This window comes from Chionomys nivalis, chromosome 22 (genome assembly GCF_950005125.1).
Source record: "Chionomys nivalis chromosome 22, mChiNiv1.1, whole genome shotgun sequence".
NCBI lineage: Eukaryota > Metazoa > Chordata > Mammalia > Rodentia > Cricetidae > Chionomys > Chionomys nivalis.
The window spans coordinates 3976229-3982228 of record NC_080107.1 but is presented as its reverse complement, the minus strand read 5'-3'; positions in this window follow the sequence as shown (position 1 = coordinate 3982228).

Genomic DNA, 6000 nt, shown 5'->3' with positions numbered 1-6000 from the left:
CTAGCTGCAGGCTCAGTGAGAGGCTGTGTTTTCAGGGAATCAGCAGACAGTGACAACACAGATCACCTCATGTCCTCCTCTGGCTTCTCTGAGCACTAATACATACACCTGTATACACAAACACCTGTACAGTAGTACACACGTATAAGACAATGGGTGCCAAGTCCAAATCCAACTAGAGTGAATGGGAGGGAACACATGAATGAAAGAAAACCAAAAACTTTAGCATTTACCAATATCTATATTAACCTTTGCTCCTGTCTCTTGTGTAGACGCCATCATCTGGTACCCTGTGCGGTACTCAGGGCGTGAGTCTTGTTGCTATAGAGCTTCATCCCAGAAGCATGTGGTTTCTGCCTGAGGTGTTTCTCATTGACACTGTCCTCCCTAGCTTTGCAACCAGCCTAGTAGATTCCATCCTAAGCACTACAAACAAACAAAACCAAAGAAGCATGCTTTTTTTGTTTTTCTGGGAACAAAGTATAATTGTGCGGGCAAATGGTTACAATGACTAATTACTTTTTTTTTTTTTTTTTTTTTTGGATTTTCGAGACAGGGTTTCTCCATAGCTTTTGGTTCCTCTCCTGGAACTAGCTCTTTTAGACCAGGCTGGCCTCGAACTCACAGAGATCCGCCTGCCTCTGCCTCCCGAGTGCTGGGATTAAAGTCATGAGCCACCACCGCCCGGCTAATGACTAATTTCTTAAGAGTGGAGGACTAAACACTTGGCATTTTATTTTCTTCAATCTTTCTCTTCCAGGAATGGCATCCTCTAGAGAGACTTACTCTTTCAGGCCCTTACTTAATAAGACAATAGCCACAAAGGAAACAATGAATTGATACATCCCTTAAGCCCTCCACTTTCAAGTAAACAATGTTTGACCCAACAGACTGAATCTGTAATGCTAAAACTTCAAGCAAAGCCTCACTCACCCACAGCCTTTTTCCCCCAGTATCAAGTTTTTTATGCCACCCAAACCCTTAACTTCATTAAATCCAAAGAATGATAAAATAATGCAGACCCACAAAGTAAACAAACCAAAGCTTGTCTGCTAAAGCCTGCCCTCTGCCAGTTAGAAAACAACTCTCATTGGAACACAGCCTTGCCCTTGTTATCAGTGTCTGGTTCTGAGTGTGGTGGTAGAGCCGAATACTTGCGACAACAGACCTGATGACCTACAAGACCTTCGATATTTTCTGTGGGACTCTATGTAGAGAGATTTGCCACCTCTGGTTTAGGCTGCTCCCTTTCCAGCTCATTTTCAGCAGTCATCTGTTTTCCCAATGCAGACCAGCTCAAGTCCTTTATGACTTAGTTTTATTTCCCAATGCAGTAAAAAGCAGCCTGTGTCTTGAGACCCTTCTTCAGTGTGCAGCCCGGAATGCAGAGCTTGTACTTTTTTGAACATAAACACTTTGTCTTAATATAGTTTTAGTACTTCTGCAACTCTGTAGGAAATGAAAAACATCTAGAAGCATCTCACCAAAAATTCAGCTCTTGTTGGGAACATGCATCTTTCTAACTGGTCTCTAGCCGCTGCCTCAGGGTACACACAGTGACTCTCAGGGAAAACCAAACTTTTAACTATAACCCTGAGAAAGGTTCTTGCTTGCTGTTTTATTAGGGCTTCTATTGCTGTGGTGAAACACCACGACCGACCGAAAGCAACTTGGAGAAAAAAGAGCTTATTTGACTTACATATTTTGAGTCACGGTCCATTGAGGGAAACCGAGGCAGGAACTCAAATCTGGAGGCAGGAGCTGATGCAGAGGTCATGGTGGAATGCTGTTTACCAGCTTGCTCGCTCTGCTTTCTCTTAGAACCCACGACCAACTGCTCGAGGCCCACGACCAACTGCTCGAGGTGATACTACACACAGCTGCCTATCACTAGTTAAGAAAATTCTCTACAGGTTTGCCAAGCGGCAGATCTTCTGCAGGCATTTTCTCAGTTAAGGCGCCCTCGCCTCTGATAGCTATGACTTCTGTGGAGACAACTGCAGCAAATTAGCCAACAGACTTGTTTTTCTTCTTTTTAAGATTTTTTTTATGTTTATGCCTGTGTGTTTTGTGAATTTCTGTGCACCCTGTGCAAACTGGAGTCTCCTGAGGCCAGAAGAGGGGGTCAGACACCCTGCAACTGGAATTCCAGGAGCGCTCTCCTGCTGCTGTTTTTGGGTTTGTTTTTCAAGACAGGGTTTCTCTGTGTGGCCCTGGCTGCTCTGGAACTCATCCTGTAGACTAGGCTGGCTTCAAACTCAGAGACCCGCCTGCTTCTGCCCCCTGAATGCTAGGATTAAAGGTGTGTGTTTGCCACCACCACCACTCCTGCTGTTGATTTTTGAACACACCTTCCTGGCTGAGAGGGAAGAAGGCTTTTTCAGTAATGAGCCTGAGACTGAGCTGGGGACTTGATTTTAGTCTGGCATCTAAAGCTACAGGAGAGAGCTCAGGGTAGTGGCGCAACATCTCTGGGGAATTTCATCTCCTTCCAGACTTAGTAAGCATTTGCTAGAGCCCTGTTGAGGAACTACAAACCTTTCAGATGCAGGAGGCACAGACAGAATGATCTCAGTACTTACTAAGCATCTGCGATGCTCCTCCTATGTTCAGCTATTCCCTCCTGATCAGGAGGAGGCTGTGGAGCCTGAGAACAGCAAATGAGGAACTTAGCTACAGGTGCCCGACCTAAAGCTTTCTCAAGTTGTAAGATAAAGGTCTTGATTAAAAGTCAGGCACAGTCTCCAAGGGAAGAGGACCGTTGGCAGTTTCCAGGAGTATGTACACAGACCCAGACTTCCTGACCTGGGGATCTAAATGAAATTTAAAAGAGCTAGATAAATATTGATCAATGAATTTAAGAAATATTAGTTCTTAATAGTTGCTTCACGATTGATCTCTTAGCAGTTCTTAACATAGAGAAGCAGCCATTTGTTTGCCGTTATCAACCAAGTACTAGGTGGGAAAGCAGATGAGGTGCAGGGGCCCCGACAGGAAGAGCTCAGTGCGCTGAGAGGCCAGTGTGGTCTCAGCTGTGCGCCTCCTCTGGCCTTCATGGTTCTCATTAAGGCTTTGACATTTCCTCAAATTCTTGTCCTGGGGAAAGGTTTTCAGCTGAGATTTTGTTTGTGTTCATTTCTTTTTCTGCTGGGTTCTTCTAGAATTTTTTTTTTACCTCAAACATTGCTCTTCAGCTAAGGTTTGAATATAAAAATGTCCCCCACATGTCCGTGTGGTTCATGTCCCAGCCGATGACATCATTTTGAGACATTCTGAAGACTTTAGAGAATCGGGGCTAGCTGGAGGAGGTGGGTCCCTACAGGTGTGCCCTTGATGGTTATACTCCATGATTTCTGTCTACTGTGAAGGCAACAGCTTCCCCTACACATGATCCGACCACGATGTTCGGCCTTACAATGGACCCTAAGTCCACAAAGCCAAAAACAGAGACCAAAAATCTAAAAAGAAGCTAAAATAAACTTTTATGCCTTTTCAGTTGTCCCTCAGAAATTTTGGTTCCAGTTACACCAGTACATAGGAGTGCAACCTCCAAGAAGCTATGGTTTCCATAAAAACACCCAAATGATGTAGAAATAGACATTAGAATGAATCCAATCCACTTTTCTTCTGAGCTTCATCTGCCATTCAGTATGGTGAATTACTCTGCCCCTCCATCACAGACTAACCTCTCTGAGCTATCTCATGCTTCACCCTCATTCCTCTTGCAGAAGGGCCTAGCCTGGCCTACAGTGATAGCATCCATCCCACGTCGCTATGCCGACATGTGACTATAGAGCCAGTATACAGTGGGAGCTGGCTCACCCTCACATCCCCGTGGGTACTGCAAAGTTCTTGTTCACATTGCCCTTCATCTCTGCATCAGCATCCTCTGCAGTCCACACTTCTTTCCTTCAAGACAAACTGACCGGAAGCATCGCACCCTCTCCTCCTCCATGGGCCAACAACTCAAGTTTGCAGCATTCACCAAGCAGAAACTTTAGGCTTGCATTTTATTCAGAGAAAGACATCTTTGTCTTACAACGACATGCTGAACCTGTCTCAAAAGACATACTTCAAGAACGACGAGCTGGGAAAATAGGCCATGTGGAACCGTTTCTCTTTAGACTGTGATGCTCCTGATGGTTCGAGGGATAAAGGTGATGATCTGCCTGGGACACGGCAGCCCCTCCCTTTTGGAAAACAATCACTGAGTTTTCTGTGTAGCCGCCATCCAACCTTTGACTTCACCTTCTTCCAAGCCTTGCCAAATACCAGAACTTCAGACTTTTTCCAAATTCAAAGGGAAGACGAAAAAGAAATATAACCATTTTCTAACTCGAACTCATTTATCTTGAAGATACCAATGTCAAAAGAACCACTTGGCTTATTTACCCAACCATCCAGGACTAGAACAATTGCACTGAAATTTTGACTTCAGAGTTGGGGGAGACCGCGAGGAGGGTGAAATGACAGGATTTGGGGTAGTGCTGGACGACGTGGTGTAGGTTTTCTGACTCTGTCAGCAGCTCTCCCACTCGCTGTTCACTGTGCTTTTTGAAAACAATATTAAGGCACATTTACACTTTTATTAGCAATTACAGCAGAAAACAAACAACTTGGGAAAAGAAGATTAAGAGATTCTAAAGCCCCTCTCTGCCACTGAAGATGTCTGAAGTCCCGCATCTGCAATTCCTTCATGAAGTGGGACTCATACCGTCAACGTTTAAGGCACCCAGAGGACCTGTGTGTTTCGTGTAGCTCTCCCCACGGCTATGCAGGACCCCAAAGAGATCCCCATCAAAGGTATTGCCTACACTATTTAGGTTAACAGGAATGCAGCTGGGAGCCGAGGCCGCGTTTCAGTGACACTCGACTAAAAACCCCTGCTTCATTTTTATCATCTTCCTTAGTGCTTTTCTCTGTGTTAAAATGTTAAAATCCGTAGGGCTAAACAATTACCAGCCTTGAAATGCTTTCTGAAAAGTCATTTTACTGCTGAAATGTAATAGCAAATAATGTGTTGCAGAAGGCAGTAAGTACGGCTGTTTACTCACGGCGGTCGTAACTTTTGTATTTGACTCCTTAATAGGTAACAGATGTGGAGAGACACGGGCCTGTCCCACCCTGCCCCCCACGTTCACTGTGCCATGTGGAACCGAGTTAGGTTTCGCTATACACAATACAGTGAACACTCACGGAACCATGGAAAACGGAATACACGCCTGCGACTCATTTCCCCCTGGTTTGTTCAGCATGAGTATGACAGTTTTGTGGTTGCCTGGCTAAGAAAACTAAAATCCTAAGGTGAGCAAATTTTTCTTAAGGAAATTTCAATAGACTCTAGAGGCCTCGTGGTTTACTGAAACACAGTCACGTACGTTAAATTTTTAGTGGTTTTCTTGTTTGTTTTTGTCTTTCAAGCCAGGGTTTACTCTGTGTAGCCCTGGCTGTGCTGGAACTCACTCTGTAGACCAGGCTGGCCTTGAACTCAGAGTCCACCTGCCTCTGCCTCCCAGGTGCTGGTATTAAAGGCGTGCGCCACCACCATCTGGCTTTTACTGGCTTCCAAGGTGAGCATAAAGGGTCATAGAGAGTCACCAGTGAGACATCCACGACAATAGTGGAGTGGAATGGTTTTGCAATCTGCTTAGAAACCTGACTGTCGGGTAGGTTAAGAGCCCTGGCTGCTCTTCCAGAGGATCCTGGTTCTAGTCCCAGCATCCACGTGACAGCTCACATCCGTTAGTACCTACAGTTCCTGGAGGTAACTTCTAGACTCTGAGGGCACCGGGTACACACGTAGTGCACGCCAAACATTCACACACATAAAATAGTTAAAATTGAAATATATGGGCTGGAGAGATGGCTCAGAGGGTAAGAGCACTGACTGCTTGCTCTTCCAGAGGTCCTGAGTTCAATTCCTGGCAACCACATGGTGGCTCACAACCATCCATAATGAGATCTGGTATCCTCCTCTGGCCTGTAACATACATGTAGGCA